This window comes from Dipodomys merriami, unplaced genomic scaffold (genome assembly GCF_024711535.1).
Source record: "Dipodomys merriami isolate MVZ:Mamm:240054 unplaced genomic scaffold, mDipMer1.0.p SCAF_30, whole genome shotgun sequence".
In the NCBI taxonomy this organism is placed as follows: domain Eukaryota; kingdom Metazoa; phylum Chordata; class Mammalia; order Rodentia; family Heteromyidae; genus Dipodomys; species Dipodomys merriami.
Window position 1 is genome coordinate 12389020 of NW_027204493.1, and position 21482 is coordinate 12410501.

Here is a 21482-nt window from a genome sequence, read left to right on the forward strand (position 1 = left end):
ACAAAGTAAGTATATAGAAAATAATTTTCCTATGTATTTTCATATAAATCAAAATGAATTCATGTAATCTTATTACATATGTACATTCCTGAATGACTAATGTTTTATGCTGTCTTAGATTATCATAAAATATTCTTCAATATTCTTTGCAATAAATATCTTTCCCTGAGACAGAAAGCTGAGAATACAGGTGTTCTATGCATTTCAATCATACTCCACATAAGCACAAGTATCTTTGTTTATCTCTATGCAATGGCGATTAGAAGAAATTAGACATGCACCCCAGTTGTCTTCTTTGACCCATCAAAATTCATGTTGTGCATTGACATATTGTCTGATCAGGTACAGTCATGAGATTTGTTTGTGTGTTCTAATCCTGTTGTTATTGATTAAATATAGAATATTCTGCTTGCACTAAGCATGCAGTCTAAATTAGTCTAGAGCTGAATTATAGCTCCCACTGTATTTTGCAAAAGAGTTATCATTCTTCAATCAACAACTATTTCAAATCTGACTAAGTCTGAGTTTGGATATAATTTTTCTTCATTCCCAAAAGTGGCTTTAAAGAAGGAACACATGTTGTTTTGTTCACTGTATATGAAACAATAAGTTCTACTATTATAACAAGAAAATTAGAAAAAGAACCTCAATATGTACTAAGTGTATCATTGTAGCTGTCTAATTTTCTAATTCAAATGAAACAGGGTGTGATCTTCTGTGGGTAATTTCCTACTCAGAGGGCAGCACCTGGATACTTTTAGTCAAACTTGTATTTTCTCATTGTTTAATTCACCTGTACTCAAGTCCTTGTCTTGTAATTGGAGAAAACAGGAGGGAAAAAGTCACAAAAGATTCAAAGAGCCAAGTGCTGGTGGCTCACACCTGTAACCCTAGCTACTCAGGAAGCTGAGATCTGAGGATCATGGTTCAAGGCCAGCCCAGGCAGGAATGTCTGTGAGATTATTATCTCCAATTAACCATCAAAAACTGGAAGTGGTGCTGTGGCTGAAGTGGTAGAGTGCTTGCCCTAAGCTGAAATGCTCATGGACAGCACCCAGGCCCCAAATTCAAGTCCAAGGACTGACAAAAAAAAAAGATTAAAAAATGTTTCCCAAATTAATTTATTGTATAGTTGTTTCAACAAATAAAATTGCACATTTTTCCAAAGTAACTTCTCTTATTTCTGAAGCCAGGATCTTGGGATTTCCCCCATCCTTAAGGATACAGGTTGTTGCTTAAGAGACAAAGGCTCAAGAAAGCAGTTCTGCCACACAACTTTGATTCTCACTGTGGTCAATCTGTCACCAATTCCATACACTGCTCTTTTTATGCTTATTAAACTTTTCTTTATTAAAAATCTTAAACATATTATTCCCCGATAAGTAATTCTTCCCTAAGTTTGCATATATTAGTACAAATGTAGCAAGTATATCACTCACAGTGTCATGTTGAATTTAACCTGAAGCTTTATATAAAAGAAGGAATGAAATTATACTTAAGTAAAGTATAAAATGATCCCTTAGGGGAAAAAAACACCATTGTGAAATGATGCATAATTCTAGCACATCACTAAAGACTGATGTAAAACTTAAAATTTACAGAGGGAGAAAAATCCTGGTGGCATAAATCTCATTACTGTGATGGGGGTCTAGGTTTTGCTAAAAGAAAATGATTCATACAATTTTCCTGTTTGAAACTCTTACCAATACATGTATTACAGAAGTATAAACTTTGACTTTACAAGCAAGTCTTAAAGAGATTTTGAATGATGTTGAAGGATACAATTCTGAATATCTTTAGATTTTCAAAATAGTTCCCTTGCTCTCTTCCAGTCCCTTACTGACATCTCTTTCTGATTTCTGCATTCTATTAAATGAGGAATAAATTGTTATTTACAGATGTTTCATGAAAACTTACAGAAGAATTTAACACAATAGCCCTTGTCCAGCACAAAACTTGGGATCCAGAAACATAGGATAATAAAGATATAATGTAATGGGCCCATAAAATATGTCTTATAAAGATATGCATTTTACAACATTAAAAGTATGTATATGTATTACAGAAAACCTCTGCAGACTGGAATGTCTTATTAAATCCACTGGAAAGAGAAGAAACAGCCAGATGTCAAAATAAGATTTCACTTATTTTTAACTACTTAAGATAAGAGTATTTCAACATATGCTCCTGAAAGACAGGATAATCATGGACATTTGGTTTTGTTCAAGGTCACTAGGAGCAGATGAGCCAAATTGCGGATAAAATTTTATGAAGACATGTATGACAACTAGGTGAGGAGCTTTGGGAATTAAAAAAACAGAAAATACACAGCTGTGCAAAAACAGAACACACTTTAGAAAATTCTCTATTGATGAATGATTCTATTGCTTAGGTCATTGTATTATACAAAAGAGTACAAAAGAGAAACGAACCTCAGAGGAAATCAGAACACTTTAATAGTCCATTTCTGTGGTGGAGCACTTACCCATATTAGTTCATAAAAGTAAAAGGAACTGTCTCCATTCTCAGATAATCCATGGGCTTTTTTGCTTTATTTGAGGCTGCAGATATTTTTTAATAAAATAAACTAGTGTGCAGTCTTGAGTTGTGGTAAGCTAAGGATATTTTTTAAATGACTTTGTTTAGCTCACCATAGATAAAAGACTGATCAGGATAGATTGGAAAGAGCAAGCCAAACCAAACCAAAATAATGGTTTAAAAACTACCTTTATTTGGGTTTTAAATAGCACAATGGAATTATTGTTCATCCTTTTCAACCACTGTGTCATTTAAATCCAATTATCTATCCACTTCACTCTAAATGGGGAAATGGAGCTTTTAGGGAAAAGTCTTGATTTAGGACATGCTATTTTTTTTTTACCATGTCAGAAATAGATTGAAAGCTTTTCATGCTTCATGAACATTCTGGGCTCCTTGAAGGAAAGAAGTGTGTCTGTGCAGTCTCAGGGTGAGGAAGCTGCCCTCACCCTCTCACACACACCTGTTCCATGTAGTAGTGCACTGGCCCACACTTCACCTCTCCGTCTCTGTCAGCTTCAAAGCACCTGCTCTCCTCCAGTGACCCAAAGTGAGTACAGCTGAAGGAAGCAATCCCACAGGGATGTCAAAAGGCCCTTTGCAACCCAAAATAACACCCTGCTAAAAGCTGATACCTAGAAAACCACAAGATGTTGTTTCTACTGGCTTTTATGTGGGCATCATAAAAATAAGACAACAGAAGAATTGTTATTTCAAAATGCTATTTGTTAATTCATAGAATGAGGCTACAGGTGCGCAGTTCTATTGACAAGGCAGAAGAGAAATAGAATCAGAGAGCTAAAGGCTTAAACCTCTAACAAGCAGGCATAGAATCTCTGACTTCAAAGGGCAGCACAGCCTTGCCAGCTGCCATTAATCTCTCAGCATCCCATTCCCTATGTGCTGGCCAGCAGCCAGACCAGGTATCTTCTGTGTAACCAAGGATTCCTGTCTCTGTGACTCTGCTGTGAGCCTCCCCTTCTGTCTTTACAGAAAGCAACAAGGCATGTGCTAGTTTTCATTTTTGCATTTATGGCCATCCTTTGTTCCAACCATCTTATTTATTAAAATGAAACTAAATTCCAAGTACTTAAATATAAATTATGTGTTTGCACACACATGCACACGTGCATGCATACACAATTTAGAGAATAACACATTGATAATTACCTTTTGATACAATTCCAAGCAGTAGAGATTTTAGTTTTCCAAATTTAAATGCCCTCTGAATAGTACAATTTCCTCAAATGCTCTTTTCATATGGCTTTATTTTATTTCATTGCACTAATATGATTTTGGATTCCATTTCTAAAGATACTGTGAGATGTCAGGTTATTTATAATTATTTGACATCTGTTCAGCACAACAAAATTTAGATATATTTAGAAAGCATTAAAAGAAGGCAGAGATGATCACCATTAAAATACACATACAACATACTTACTGAGCTTTAACTGTGTGCCAGGAATCTTGTTAAATCCTTCCCACAAATTACAGTGCTGAACCTTTCCAAGGACTCCAAGAGGGATGTTGAGTGGCCACTGCAGTTTTACAAATGAGAAATATGTTTAAGGAGGTTCAGCAATATAAATGAATTTGTCATGTATGGGAAAGAAATGAGTCATACTTTAAATTCCTTGAGACACATGAATACTTTGAACAGTTTAGCATCCAGAATAGAAATAGTGAGAATAGGTATTCCTTTTCCATATGTTCCATGGCTACCTCACACATGTCCCATGGATATTTGACAAAAGTGCACCTTCAAAGGCTTTATTTTTACCAACTTCTATCAAACATTAGAAAGGATCCAGTAGTGATGTAATAAATATCAACACCACCAGGCCAAGTTTCTTGGTTATGCAGAAATCAAAATTAGCAAAAACTGCTTCAGACCTTGTCTATGTACTTTAGAAATCAAATACAGAAATACCACAGAAATGAATTTAAATTATATTTGTTTAGGGGAAAAGGATAATAATTTACTTTTTTCTGGTGTGTCGGTCCTGGGGCTTGGGCTCAAGGTTTGGGTGCTGTACCTGTGCTTTTGTGCTCACAGCTAGGATTCTATCACTCCCAGCTTTTTTTGCTATCTAACTGGAAATTGGAGTATCTTAGACTTTCCCGTCCTGTCTGGCTTTGAACTGTGATCCTCAGATCACAGCCAGATAAGTAGCTAGAATTATAGGAATAAGCAACCTAGTCCAGCAACTATTTACATTTTTGCAGGCACATTGCATGGCTATCACAGGGTTCCTAGATTCATGTGCACTGTCTTTATCAACTGCATTGTGAACATCTCGAGGATAAGTAAGATTTATGCAATATGCACTGCATATTCTATGAAACTAGGGAAACTGAGGGGATGAGTGGGGGGGAATGGTGGCAAATGTGAAAGGGGTAACACAGATCAAGATGTATTGCTCTCATAAACTGACATGTTGAATGGTAACCCTTCTGTACAACTACTTAAAGATAATGATAAAACGTGTATATGATAATATTTGTAATATATTTAGAAATATATCTAGATGACCACTATATCTACAATAGTGGTAGCACCTATTCAAACTTCTCCAAGAACAGGCTTCATGCCAAGTCCTGGGCACACTGCAGTGCTTGGTTACTCTAAAACTTAAGGAAAAAAAAACGAACATTTTCCATAAATGAAGAGAAATTTTAACTGGAGGCAAGCAGTCCAATATTAAATGTTTTATTGCCTTTGTGTTTATTTAGTGTTATTCATTTTATCATTTTCAGAAGTGTCTGGATTTTCTGGCTTCAACATCTCTATGATATGGAGGCAGAAAAAAATAAATACCTGTATAATCATCTCATAGGAATTCTCTGGGTAAAAGTTTAAAAGTAACTTTGTTTCCTATTGGCCTTTCTGTAGGCATTTGCTTATGGGGGAAGGAGAGGAAAGAGAAGGAGGGAAGAGAGAAAGGAGAAGAAAAATACCTGATTAAAAAAGGAAAACTTTGATTTAAAAGCAAACTCAAAGAATATTCTAATGCTATGTTATGCAGACTTGACTATCCTCTAGAACATTCAGAAAAGTACTCATGATGGAGGCGTTAACTTGACTGTGGAGTGGGTTACAGCCATGAGTCTGTTGCCAGTTACCCAGGTAAAGTTAGTATGTAGGTTATTAGTTTACTTTAAATTACTATAATGTTGTGGACATAAATAAATGAAACCAATGGCAGAACTAGATGTGAAGTGGACTGCTTAACTAATAATTGACTAATAATGTATGTTTCCATACTGTAAAATTAAAAACTTGTTTGCATATTGTTGGGTCTCCTTTTAGCCCTATCAAATGTTGAGAACTGTTAATCCTGTTGATGAAAAACTTACATGTTATCAGATTTCTCAAGTACAAATGGTTAAGGGAGAGAATGCTTTCTTTCCATTTATTTTTCATGGCATATATACGAACATATTCCTACATGCATGCTCACATAAAATGCACTGGAATTGATTTGTTTTTATCAGACAAGGAAAGAAAACAAGTCATCTGCGATGTCCTTTTCTAAATTAGAACTACTTCATAATTGATCATCATATATCCACTGATATTCTTTTGCCATGACACTTCCAAGCTGTTTAGCATAGTGCAGTTATAAGAACCTCTTCAAAATGCAAATCAGATCATCTGACATTGTCGAGGTTTCCTTTGCATGGTAAATCAAAACAATAATTCCTAACATGGAATTAAATGAGCCTCACCTCCTGGGTTGTGTTATAATATCATCCCCATTTTATCTACTCTTCCATACTAAGGCACCCCAATTGTTAGTTGCTGAAATAAGGTAATCATTCAGTTGCTCATGATTTTGCAAACTGAGTAGGGCTTGAAAGGCAGTTGATGGAATCAGCTTGCTCCACTCACCTGGATCTAGAGGATTCACAGGTGGAACATTCAGGTAACTGGGAACTTGGTTGTAGGAAGAAGCTGCAGGCACTCTTAACATGGACCCCTCATAGTTGCTTGCTGGGCTTCCTCTCAGAATGGCAGCTAGGTTCCCAAAATAGAAAACTGAAGTCATTTACATCCTACAGTATCATTCCTGACCAATTTTATTCAGTAAAGTAGACACAGCTGCATCCAGATTAAAAAAGTAGGGGGATGTAAAACACTTTCTTTTTTTAACAATAGCTATTATGACAAAGTATCCATCTTTCCTTCCTTTCTTCCTTCCTTCCTTCCTTCCTTCCTTCCTGTCTCCATTACTCTCTGTGTCTGTTGCTCTATTCCTTTCTGTTTATCTTTCTTTTGTTCACTATCTCAGCATCCTTCAATATCATGATAGATTTTTGTTTAGTTAAAACACAATGAGGGCTGCACACCAGAGGCTCATGCCTGTACTCCTAGCTATTCAGGAGGCTGAGATCTGAGGACTGCAGTTCAAAACCAGCACGGGCAGGAAAGTCTGTGAGACTCTTCTCTCCAATTAACCTCCAGAAAACCAGAAGTGGCACTGTGGCTCAAGTGGTAGAGCGCTTACCTTGAGCTCAATTGCTGAGGGACAGTGCCCAGGACCAGAGTTCAACACACATGCGCACACACACACACACACACACACACACACAACACCACACACACACACACACACACACACACACACACACACACACGGAGGATTAGGGGTTTGGATCAAGTAATAGAGCATTGCCTACCAAGTGTAAAACCCAAAGTTCAAACTCCAGTACAGAATTCTTTTTAATATCAGAAAGAAATATATGTGTGTGTATGTGTGTTTATCCAAGATATATGTTATGTATGTTATATATAAAAATGCATGTAATCCAATTTTTTACTGATGATATAGCCATATCCTGGGGAAATGGTTTGTTTATTTAAAAAGTAGCCCTAGTTAAAATTATATCCTTAATATAAACAATAAATGTGCTTGAAAATATAGTATTGAATCCTAGATTCTTTTTTCTACCTTTGTCACATTCTAAATACTGTTTGTGATATGTATGACACCATAAATCAGCAAGAAAATTACAGAGGTAAAACAACAGAAAATTGAGAGGACATAAGGAGAGGAAGGGAGGGAGTTAAGGGGAAAGGGAGCAGGGGAGAGAGCTTAATTAAATATGATTAATTCTATACAATCTCTTTAGCTATACACTCACTTTAACTGAAATACAGTACATACTTATTTTGTAAAATTTCCTCTTAATATACACCACTAGAATACCTATAGTTATAAAATAAACCATGATGGGCCATTTGAAGGAATCAAATCAATGAAAATGATCTATAAAAATTACAAATATTTAGAAGTAATGGAAAATACTTTGATCAATAAAGGTTTGTGCTTAATTACTTGCTGTGAAAATAGGCATTAAACAGATAAATTAGAAATATAAATGTACTGTTGTATGAGATATTCCGTTTTTTTCTTTATACTTAAGAAGGATCCACCTAAGGCACTAATATAAGAAAAAAGATATAGAATTAATTATCCTGCTTTATAAAGATGTATACATATTAAGCAAATTCATTTATATTTCAAAGATAATTTTGTATTGAATCAATAACTATCTAAATCATTAAAATGCTTAATGAAACAAATTAGTTCTCAAGAAAAGTATGCTAATTTAAATGTCCCATAAAAATATAACATAACTAAAAATTTGTGTCTACTATGCAGTTTTCTTATCTAAGAATGATAACCAGTCCTCCAAACCATATTATACATCTATAGCTTAAATGTTCATAAAATTGAACCAGACTTTTGTGACCAGATCTAAATTATGACAAATTAGATTTAGTTTAGTTTGAAGAAGGTGTTTTTGTGTTCTGTGTTGTTTTGTTTTCCTATGAACAAATCAGAAGATCGAGGACTCTAACATAGAGGAGAAAAAAAGGGGAAAGAGAAAGAAAAGATAGGGGGTAATAATCTTGAAATACATTACAAAAACATATGCACTAGGGTCTAGAGATGTACTTAGTGGTACAGCATTTTCCTAGCATGTCCAAAGTCTTGGTTATAATACCAAATATAAATAAGTACATAGTTTAAAATAAAAAGGTAAGATACTAGATGAAGTATTTAACCTTATTGAAAGTTATCATTAGAGATGAGCTTTATACTGGTGGTCAGTCATCTTTGATGTCTACTTAAATGTTAAAGTCATAAATCACTCAATTGCATAAAGTATAAAACTAAACACTGTTGGTCACCAGGAGAACATATCTGTAATTCTAGCTATTCAGGAGGCTGAAATCTGAGGATCTCAGTTCAAACCCAGACCAGGCATGAAAATCCATGAGATTTTTATATTCAATTAACCACCAAAACTGCTGGAAAAAATGGAGCTGTTTCAAGTGTTAGAGCAAAATTCTCAGAGACAACTCCCAAACCCTTGAGCTCAAGCCCTAGGGCATGAACACACAAAGAACTTTATATAAAGCATGTAAAAAATCGAGTCACTCAGTTATTCTGACTATATTGTATATACTGTAATATATATATTTTATGTTCACATAAAACCATACACAATAGATGAACTTCTTGTTTCAAAGCTACAATATATTGTCATTGTTTATCCAAAAGAAAAAATAGTGAGTACACAAAATTTATAATGAAATACAAGGAACTCTTGTAAGAAAATGAACATGACACTGTAAACACAGATAGCACTTTTACTTCCATTTGAAAGAAAAATACATAGCTCTAGATTAGAATTATGGCTAAGGAATTGGTCCAAGATGCAGATTGTTAAGAAACTAAAGACTGATCTCAGCCAAAACTGTCTGCATTAGTCAATTGTTTTCATTACTTCCAAATCTATTACTTTTCACAGTGTTGTATGATGGTTTCTAGACTGATGAGACCTCGTTAGGTTTCCTCTTCCCATCATCCACCCCTTGATCTGAGCTCTGATTTCATGCTAACATGCTGACTTAGCAGAAATGCCACACCAAGTAGCATGGTAGCTTCCTACACTAACCAAAGACATTTCTCATCTGTATTCACTAAGGAAGTACTCCAAAGACACCAAATGTGTATACAGATCTCAATTTGTTATTTGATTATCCAATTTAATCCCATTAGACTCTGGTCGTTTACAAAGTACAAAAAACTGCTGATGAAATGCCTCTGCAAATCCTTTTTTGTAAAGCATTTCACAGTCTCGCTATAAAATTTAGTATTACGTTTATTTGAATATTAATGAGACAATTTCCAAATTAAAGTATTGAGTGACTTAAAAATGTAAACTCTTATAAAACAATGTGATTTAGTAAGAATAAATAGCATCTTGTCTTTCCAACTCAGAAATCTCAACGGTTCTAGTAGCCCATTCCCCATAGATACCAATTGTTCCAGTCTTCAAAATCTTGGATTTAAAGTTTATTCACAATGTATGAAGAACCAATCTCTACAATAAAAAGTCCTGCTCTAGAGATCCAGCTTACTATAAGCAGTGGCACACAATATATCTACATGATAAAATATTAATATTTAACCATTTAAGATGCTTTTATAAAGAGACTGCAATATATCTAAATTTTCTTAGAGACTAGTATACTCTTTGTATGGGCAGAAATAGACAAAAATCTTTATCTAAATATCATTATAATGTCCAGAGAAGACGGTTAATAATAGATTCATTATGTGATGTTGAGAAACGGTGAAATTTGTTGAGATTATTTTGGGGAAGAAGCAAGAAGGAGTCTGATCAGTGTACATTGTGCATACATGTAGACATGTCAAAATAAAAACCTTGTGTATAACTAACGTTGTTACTGAAAAATGTGAGGAAACTATTATGTGCTTTTTTTTTTTTGGCCAGTCCTAGAGCTTGAACTCAGGGCCTGGATGCAGTTCCTGAGCAGCCTCTCTGTACTCAATGCTAGCTCTCTACCACTTGAATCACAGTGCCACTTCCAGCTTTATTTGAGTAATTTATTGGAGATAAGACAAAGAAACATAGGTCCCATGGTTTCCTTCATTTACAATAACCAGTATATGTATAGGACAAGCAGAAAAAGTCAAAAGCTATGTACATATGACCAGATAAGATGATGGTAAGTGAAATGATGCTAAGATAGGAACACAAGTGGGTTTTTCTTTCTTGCTATTGTTTTTAACATATTTATAGTGTTTGTTTCTTTTGTATGTTCTTCTCCCATGGTATAACCCCTGTTTTCATTGTATTTGATGTTGGATGCCCTCCATCTTGCATATACATTTTATTAATTTGGGGAGGGGAAGGGAAATAACAAAATGCTGTAATAAGGATACAGGTTGACCCATTGTAACAATGAGATGTACAAGACACTTATGTTGAAAACTAACTTTCCAACTTCGGGCTGAGGGTCTGGGGAACTGGAGGAGTTGGGAAAGTGAGGAGGGAAGGGGGATGGTAGGGGAAAAACAAAGGAGGAGGTAACAATGCTCCATAGGAAATGAACTCATTACCTTACTCATGTAACTGTAACCCCTCTATAAAATACTTTAACAATAAAAAACAAAAAAAAAAAAAAATAAAAGAGTCTCACGGACTTTCCTGCCTGGGATGACTTCAAAGAGCAATCCTCAGATCTCTGACTCCTGAGTAGTTAGGATTGTAGACATGAGTCACCAGCGTGTGCAACAAATTCTATTAAGCCGCCACAAAATATTATCTCATCATAAAAGCTAGTAAAATTAGCAATCAACCTTAGAGAAACACAACCTCCAGTTTAAAGACAGTCCAATGGTTTTAGAACCATTAAATGAGGGTAAAAAATGTAAGGTTCTCTAGGATTAACAATAAATTTGCCCCCAAATAGAACGATAATTTCATTATTGTCATTCTGTACCATCTCTACTTATTTCTATTTTTGCATTAAGGCTACTAAAACTAGTAAATATTAAATCATTTAACATTTATTGTGCACCTACTACATACAAAGCTCAAATGTAATGAAATGTTTCTGTTCTGATTGCCATGACAGTTTTAGGGAAGGAAGCCCTGAAGTTTCTGTAGGTAGATATATGTAAATTATTTCAGTTGTATAAAGGCAAGTCAGACAGAAGAAACCGCATGAACAACATGAAAGAACAGGATCCTGAGAGAAAGATGAAACATTTATTGGGCTGTAGGTTAGGATCTATAGAAGAAGAGATGCTAGTGGGATTTAAAAGAACTCTATCATGTATGCAGTGGTATACTGCTGATGGCCTGTCTTAAAACAAGTAACTTTATGAGAAAGTGACTTTAGAGAGATAATTGTGACAATTTATGCTAAAGACAAGGGTTAATAACAGCGAGGACATCTTCCAGGAGACACACAAAGGACATGTTTGAATAAAGATCTCCACAGTAGAGAAGAAGAGGAAAAGGGACAGGTTTAAAACATTTAGGGATAGATTTGCTGATTAAACAAGGCGAGGGTGTTAGGAAGAATTAAGAGCCACAGACAAACTATAAATTATGATGGCTAATATGCTGATGGATGATGAAGCTTTCAAATAAGTAATAAAAGAGAAGAATATGGTTTGGCAGTGAAGGTAATAAATTTGGTATGGGATTTGTTAAAGTTGAGAAGATCTGGGAGATGTGTGCGATGTTAGTGTTTATGGATACAATGAACACATTGGCACAGAAATTCAAATTTATGGGCATAAAGTAGTAGTTGTGACCAAGGAACAAAGTAATATTTTAAGATAGGGATTCAGGGAGTGATAAGGCTTGAAGAGTACAAAAACAAACAAACAAATGAAAACTTTGAAAGAGAAATAGAGAAAAAGAAAACATTGGAGACAAAAGTGTATGAAGCTAGACAGACTTCTAATTTTATTATGTTTATTTTTCTCCTCTCTGTTTCAGGTTTGCTTGTGAAATGGAAACAATACAAGAACAGATTTTAGTTCCTAGGACTGCTTTGGGGATTGAGCTAGACAGTGCTTGCAAAATGTCTCATATGTAAACATTATGACATCCATTAAAAATTTATTAAGTTCTAAGTTTGTAGCTCAGTGAAACAGCAAGAGGTTATCATGTATAGTACCCCTAAAATTGACTGCTGGCAAAATAAAATAAATTAAATTAAATTAAGCATGTAGTAAAACCTAGGATTTGAGAGTTAGCTACATAATTATCTATTGTGATAGAATTATTATACATATGCTCTCATTTGAAAGCTTGATTTGTCACCAAGACTACACTACCAATACCATCAATTGTTATTTTTTCATTTATTGATTGACATCAGAAACTCTCTATTGATGACAAAACTTTCAATCCACAATGCCAAATATATGTTAAAATGTATAGTATGAGGTCTAGGAAGGTGGCTCCATGGTAGAGTACTTTGCCTTGCACGCATGAAGCTCTGGCTTCGATTCCTCAGCACTACATAAGCAGAAAAAGCTAGAAATGGTGCTGTGACTCAAGTGGTAGAGCGCTAGCCTTGAGCTGAAGAGCTCAGAGGCAGTACCCAGCCCAGAGTTCAGGACCCACGACCGACAAAAAAATAATTAATAAGCCGGGCGCCGGTGGCTAACGCCTGTAATCCTAGCTAACTCAGGAGGCTGAGAACTGAGGATCACGGTTCAAAGCCAGCCCAGGCAGGAAAGGCCGTGAGACTCTGATCTCCAATAAACCACTCGAAAACCGGAAGTGGCAATGTGGCTCAAGCAGTAGAGTGCTCGCCTTGAGCTGAAGAGCTGAAGGACAGCGCCCAAGCCCCACGACCTAATAATAATAATAATAATAATAATAATAATAATAATAATAATAATAATAATGCATAGTATGAGAAAATAAAATACCTTAAATTTGCATTAAATTAAAAAATGACTAAACTAAATACAAATTAAAAGCAATAAGAAAATGATAAGATACCACCTAAGCAGGGTGAGAAATGGCAAGAAACAAGTCTCTATGAGGAGGAATCTGTGGCTAGTATTCCACTCTATCACTTTTATTGAACTAATTCCTCTTAAGCTGAAGTTTCGGTGATCAGTAGGTGGTAACAAGAGATTACCCTACTATTGAACCTCAGTTGGCTTCTTTGTGAATTAAGTGATAATGAGCCACATCATATACCTAGCATAATCATCTCCATACAAGTTGTGCTCACTAAATGTTATTTATGAGTATATATGCTTGTTGTGTAAAAATCTTACTAACTTAAATTCCTTTCCAGTAATGTGACACGAAGTAGTCAAAAACACATGCAGGATGCTTTCTGAGAGTAGATTTCAATGCTGGATTAAAAGATACAAATTATGAAGAAACAATAATAGAATGAATATGGTATGGTACAACTTACACCACCTCCTTACATTCCCTACTACTGCCTGAAGAAGTGGTATATGGATTCCTTTAACATCACCCCATAAAAGACCCAGGCTGTATTTATTTATGAAGGAAGATCTGATTTTAGAAGTAAAAAGTAAAAGTAAAAATTGTAAATGAAATCGATAATAGAAAGTGCTAGAGTCTGACAAACTTGTAATGGCCATAAACATTATCATGATCACATGCAAATGATACCCCTGCTATGAAGATTGGATAACACAGCAAACCCTTTCTTATCAAATTTTGGGTAACTCCTTTCTCCTTGAAAATACTAGTCAAGTACAACAAAATGTACATTCCTCAAAATTTCAATAGAAATTGACATATCTCATAAGATATCTGAACATGTCAATTTCTATTGAAATTTTGAGAAGGAATGTAACATATACATAGACCTATTTCTGCCTGTACTGCCAATTTACCTCTGAATTATTCTGTTGTGAAACTCCCAACAGAAGATGATCAACAGATACAATTCTTCATTTTATAGTTGCATACATCTAAAAGAAACATTTAATGTATCTAAATAAAACTTAATTAAAATATTATCTGATTGCTCAGTCAAAAATTTTCCTCCTTTTCATAAAAAATTAATGAAATATATTCACTTTACCAAAGAAAAGCCGCAATTATTTCAAAACAGAAGATAATATTGACAATGTATGTATAATTAGATTAAAATATTTTTATGAGCATGCATTTTAGAGACAGAAATGTAGAATATAGAAAAGAAAAATATCAAGTTTATCCCAGTTCTTTTTAAATATGATTAAGGGGAAACAAAGAAAACCATGATATTAGAGACTTCTCTCTTTGGTAGCTTTCATTTCCTGCTCCAGATAAGATTATGGTTTTAATTTTTTTCCAGGTATTTTTCACAGAAATTTTGTGAAATTTGTTCTATATTTATTTTCATTTTTCATTTTATATTTTTAGCATAGGGAAGATATAAATTATCTATATATAATTTAGATTGAATAACTCAAAACTGGCACCTGACTAGAAGACATCTGCACGTGGTTTATATAAATAGACTTTTACTGCCCTCTTTTGGAATAAATAAGAGAAAATATCATTTTCTTCTGTGCAATTTACTATTGTCTTCATCTTATCATTATTGTCCCATTGCTGAGAAACCAGAAGTCTGGAATTCAGTTACCAAAAGCCCTGTTAGAAAAAGTTGGATACTTATATTAATTTGGGAGTTCAAACAATTAAATCTGAAAATATTATTTAGCATAGGGTTTCTTCATATAATAATACAAATATTCGAATAGTAATCTTCTATAGTAAGTATTTGAGTTGTATATAGCATTTGCACATATTTACATTTTATAACAGTGAACTGTGACATACAATGAAATATAATTTTACTTGCTTATTTAAAAATATCTTAATTCGATTATGAAAGAAGTACTGAGTATTTTTATTTTCTAATCTGTGTATATCTATTTGGAATAATATTGAAATTACTAAATAATTCTCTGAAAGAAAGTTTGTATTGAAATGTTTAGTGACCCTATAGAAAATTTAGTAATTGGATAATTTTAGCCTGAGATTATTTAATTCTATCAGTGGTAATGAGCATATTTAGTAGCACTCATTCACTTAGCAAGTGCTTTAGGCAGATATAGATGAATATAAAGTTTGGCTATAAAAATCCTTAAAATGAAAATGCTAATTTTATGAATACTCATAACAGGAATTAGGTTAATAATCTTGAATTTAATGGTAATAATTTTCTCTATTACATCAATTTTCATTATCTGAAATTGTTGTCACTCCTTTTTGATGTGAGTCCTTTCTTGAAAGAAAAGAACACAGCACTAATGAAAAGTGTCACCTAAGTAAGACTTGTAAGGTAATGATTTGAGACGAAACCTAACACCAAAGCAAAAGAAAACAACAAAATTCAGTATCTGACTATGCTTTAGCTGAAATATTAAAAGCTAAGAGAACGTTGAAGTTTGTGTTCCGCCAAAGCATCCTGCTTCTAGGAGGGATGTACTTTTGAAATTTAATAAAGCAGATCAATTTGGATTGTAATTTTATCTAGCAAGAACTTATTTACAGAATATTAGAAAATATCAATAATAAATATAAATAGATTCATGAAAACATTAAAGTCAAAAAATCGCCTTGGGATAAGACAAACATGTCCCCCAAACTCTCATAAAATTAAAGAATCATTATTGAGAAATACTTGGTTTTTGAACAAACTAAAAAAAAATGAGTTTAAGAAAATCTTAGTCCAAAAGTACAAAAGAATGCATGATAAAGACAAATTATTCACAGCTATTTCTTTATGTGCACAAAAGGGGAAAATATTAGGCTCTTGGCTTTAATAAATTCATTAAGAGCAAATGTCAACCATTTCAGATACTAGTATGATTAGTAGTTTAGTTTACTATGTATGTAATTAATTACAATAACATAAATAATTTTCTGTGTAATTCACATAATCTTTAAATCAGTGATTTTCACTCATTTAAATATTGCCTTTTAAAATCTATATTATTCTGATTTTAATGTATCAAAATACTTAGCTGAATCAATGTTACTAGTTATATTTACCACAGTTAAAACCTCTCTTTTTAAGTTATATGTGTGTGTATGTACATATATATAATTCAGTTACTATCATTTTTCAGATGATTGACTAAGCTTGTCAAGAGTAAGAATTTCTAGATAAAATAGATGTTGAACTCAGAATAATCATGTAGCAGGGTACAAATAAAGCTTAATTCTGTGATATTGCAAGAGTCAAAAACCCAGGTGCAGCTGACAATATTAGATATTTAGACGAAACTTAGATCTGTAGATAGCCAATTTGTTTTATTTTGAGGTAAGAAAATTAAATAGACTTTGTCTAGACAGAATGACCTAACTGCATATATTTGCTCACAAAGAAGGCAGAATCTAATGAAGTTTCTAAATTACTTTACCAAATAACTGTCTTTCGTTTACATATATGTTGCTTTCTAAGAGGTTTCGGAAATTCAATTGCACATTAAAAAATAACAGAAAATTTGTATTAATAAATTGCACAGAATTTTCAAATCTGTTTATTACTTTTACATGTTCACTTATTTCTACTAAATGTATTATCATTGCTAAATAGCCATGCTCTTAGAATTTTTCAAACTAAACTAAATTTGTTGATTGCAGAACATATTATGTAGTTTTTACGTGGTTAGTATTTGAAAAACTGGGAACACAAAGACAATCTTCATTTGCTTTTCTTGTCTAGTTCTAATGCGCATGTGTAGTAATGTGTTGTTTTCAGCTTAGTTTGGTTATTTCTTCTGTTCTTTTCTATAGGCATAGAATTTTTAAACGAAAGAATGTATAAAGCAAGGTGTATATGAAATTTCAGTATTTTAGGATTAAACTTTTTCTTAAATTGTGGACAATAGCAATAGCACTTAGTCAAAGAAAACTAGCAATAACTGAGAAGTATGCTAGCAATATTGAGCTTTCTATTTATAGGATTTGTATTACCATTCTATATTACCCAAGTTCTTCCTTCTTGTCACAATAGGAAGGTACTGGGAGATCAGTTTAGAGTACTAGCAATGATTTGGTGTATATATAAAAATAGAACAATGAAATCAGTTGAATTGTTCTAAGAAGGGGAGGGAAAATAATGGCAAGGAAGTGAAGTTGTTCAAAATACATAATATATGTATGAAGAAATCTCACAATAAAATCCCCCTTTTATAAATAATGTTTGCTAAGAATATATAAGAATGCAGAAAAATCTTCATATATGACATATATGTATAATATTTGAGTGCAGCAGATAAGCAGATGCTCATTGTGAATAACTTAAGAAAAAAGAATACTCTAGCCATTAATTCTTTGATTTTACAAATTGTACAGATTAGCAGATACCATTTTTATGAAGTTGTTTCAGAATTTTAAAGCAACAATTGGGCAATTTCCACTAATTCCTAGTTTATGTAATAAGGGGAGGAATAAAAGATAAAGTTGAAGATGGTTTTGTATGTCTGTCATCTCAGCTGTGGGAAAAGGAGGTTAGACAGATTGCTAGTTCAAGGCCAACTTGAGGTACATAGAAACATCCAGGACACCTACATAGTAAGACCTTGTATCAAATTTTAAAAACTAAAAATGAATATACAAAAGGAGATACAAATATATAGAAACTTCCTTTTTAAAAATATATGATTACACTACTTCTATCATTGAAGCCCACAGGTAATCAGCACTCTAGCATTGTAAATGCTACCTATTTGATATTTTCCCCTAACTATTGGCCACTGGCTGTAATCCATCAATTTCTATTACTATTGGCAAATGAAACTGAAACACATTTGGAACTTGGCATAAAAACAGAATTCTGATATAACGCTAAGAAATTTGTCCATTCTTATCCTTTGCTGGACTTCTGATGTGAATGGCAAAATGCAGAGATAAGGATGGGGGTCAAAAGTAAGCTGGAGATGAGGTAGGGCAAGAAAAAGAGACAACATATCAAGATCTGTCCAACAGTTTATTCCATGTAAAGATTATATATATGTATATATGTATATATATGATATAATCCCAAATCTCACAGGTCCTGGCTGATGAAATCCATCTTCTGTTCTATGAAAATTCGAGTTGCTTATATTTAGACATCAAATAAGCACAGGAGTTGTTGGGGGAAGGTGGGATTCTGGTGGAAAAAATGTAATGTGTTTAAAGAAAGGTTCTAATGCATGGAAGAAAGCAGCTATGAGAAAACAGTAAAGGCAAATGGAGCTCATGGAGCTTTCTATTGGGAACACATAAAAACAGGTTCGTCCTGGTCCCAGCTCAGTCTAGAGTTATCCATGTTTCAGGAAAATGGACAAATATTGGGAAGATTTTAGGGCATTCTTTATGATGCTTGAAATCTTTGCAAGTGATTTGGCAGTCTGATAGCCCAGAATAGAATCTGTCCAGGAAGTAACTGATTACCAGCATCTGGTAGGCACTCTTGTCACAACTCAGAAAGCATTTTATCTTTCTCCCTTTCTAAGAGAAGCCAACTGTAGTTTGTGTGATGATGTAATACACCCCAGGGGATAATAACATTTAGTAATCCTATTCCCTTTATCCTGAAATTTGTGCCGGGTATAGATGAAACCCAATTATGAGCACCTAAACTAGACAGAAAGCCAACCGAATGATAAGTTAATGGATGTCATGAAGAAGTCACTTTCTATCCTCTACCCCTCATTTTGATCTTTATTCCTTTGTTTTCTATCCAGGATACTATGATGGAAACCTATGAGGCTGAGCACTTAAGTTCCTACTGTGAGCAGGAATGGAGACAATTCAGATCCACAGAGTGAGAGTCAATTGGGAAGAAACTGGATCTTGTATCATCATTAAGCTGATATAACCATCCTTACCACCTACATCTCTTTTAATTTGTAACAGCTATTTGCATGTATTGTTTATTAGAGAATTATGTTACTCAAAGCAAAATTCAACTCTCAGTGATTTAATAGTGGTGCTGGAGATTCAGGAAAAGTAGCAGTTGTTGTTTTCAATGTATATATTCTATTGTGGCAAACAGAAATACAGTGGCAAAAATCATTCATTGACAGAATAGGAAAGAAGTTGATGCAGTCATACATACCTGGTTATGGTGTGTAACTGTGAATCTCGATTATCAACCTCCTTAGATTGATAAATACCTAGCACACCTCTAGGTAGGCCAGCTACATGACAATTAGATCATGAGGACTTAGAGATAGTGAATGGATTAACCCTTTCAAGGATTCATAATCTAATGGCATTGTTGAAAGTTGGATTTAACTAGAAGGAAGCAGGTCAATGACAGATTTGTCTTTAGGGATTGTATCTTGCTGTGATCTCCTTCCTATGTTTCTGTCTCTCTGCTTCGAATCTGCCATAAAATACAGGCTCATGTCTGCCATGCTCTGGCTGCCATGATTTTCTGCCCAAGTGCATGCAGCCAATTAACCATGGACTGAATCTTCTGAAATGGAGTCAAAAGGGATCTCTCCTTCTTTAAGTTGCTTTTTTTAGTATATTGTTATTGAAGTTGAAAAGTAACATTGGGAAACATTAAAAAATTCTTCTATTTTGACTTTTGGAAGCAATAATGCCAACAAAAATTAGAGCAACAATGTCACTTCTATTACTTGTTGAAAACTTAATTTGTCTCAATATTTAAATATTCTATCAATTAACCCTCTTAGCAACGACTAATACCACTATATAGGAGAGTATCAAGAATGTCCTCAATAAACTTCTGTTTATTATAAAACTAAATAAATGGATGAAAAATAGAACTCTCATTAACATGGTTTCCAGAGAAGGGAACTGGGAACTAAGGCCCAGAAAAGCGTCACAAATGTTCCAGTACCATAGAGCTATTGGGTATAAATGCTAAAGTTTGGACTCCTTCCTTATTTCCTAACTTTAAGAACTCTGGAAAACAAATGGCACTTTCAGAAATCTAGTAGATGAACAGTTTGCACTGTTAGAAAATGTACCTGTTTGGTTTGGGGTTACATTCTTATGTTTGTCTCACGTATCTAATGCACAGTATTCTGATCACTGTTACTTATTGCCAGATACATTCGACTACAAAACAATGCTGTAAAACAAATGTTGTTTTAAATAAACTATACTAGAAATGGTTGGCCTATTATGCATATGAATTTATACTTTAGTTCTTAGGAATATTCATTTATTTCTTTTTTTAAATATTTTTATTGTAAAGATACTGTACAGAGGGGTTACAGTTACATGAGTAAGGTAATGAGAACATTTCTTAACCAGCATTGTTATCCCCTCCTTTGTTTTTCCCCTACAATCCCTTCCCTTCCCACCTCCTCAACTCCTCCCTACTCCCCAAGTTGTAAAGCTCATTTTTAGCATAGTATCTTTTACATCTCATTGTTATAATGGGTCAACCTGCATCCTTACTTCACCATTTTGTTATTTCCCTCCCCCTCCCCAAATTAGAAAAATGTATATACAAGATATGTTCTAGTATTTGCTAAAGAAAACCAATAATTTATTATTCTATTTAATCAACAAGTACATAAGGCTTATGATTTTTTCATCATGACAGAAACTTAAATCCTGCTACTACCATAGTAAATAATTTGTACAATTTTAAAAAAAAGATGCAGGGCACCAGAATCAAATACAGTGACAACAGGGGTTATACCATGAGGGAAGAACATACAAAAGAAACAAAAATATCACAGAAGACATTAAAAACAACAGCAACAAAGAACAAACCTCTTGGGACCCTATCTTGGGATTAATTTCACTTAGCATTATCTTATATGGTCCTCAGTAGATGAATGGATCAAGAAAATGTGGTATATCTATATAGAGAGAGAGATATATAGATATATGATGGAATTCTATACCTCCATCAGAAAGAATGATACCACCCCATTTGTTAGGAAATAGAAAGACAGAAAAAACTATATTAAGTGAAGTAAGACAGACCAAAAAGAAACATAGGTCCCATGGTTTCCCTTATTTGCAATAACTAGTATATGTCTAGGATAATCTTACCAGACAGGCAGAACAGGTCAAAAGCTATGTACATATGACCTTATAAGATGATGCTAAGCGAAATGAACCCCAAG

The 21482-nt window shown here is 33.8% G+C and overlaps 1 long non-coding RNA gene across 1 annotated transcript in view; it reads right to left on the reverse strand.

Annotated features, from left to right (window-relative positions):
- Positions 1-6481: 6481 nt before the first annotated feature.
- LOC138840670 (uncharacterized) overlaps positions 6482-21482 on the reverse strand; it is a 122482-nt gene continuing 107481 nt past the window's right edge. The window contains exon 3 of the long non-coding RNA XR_011376200.1: positions 6482-6559. This is a non-coding gene — a long non-coding RNA (uncharacterized lncRNA). The remainder of the gene's footprint in view (positions 6560-21482) is intronic.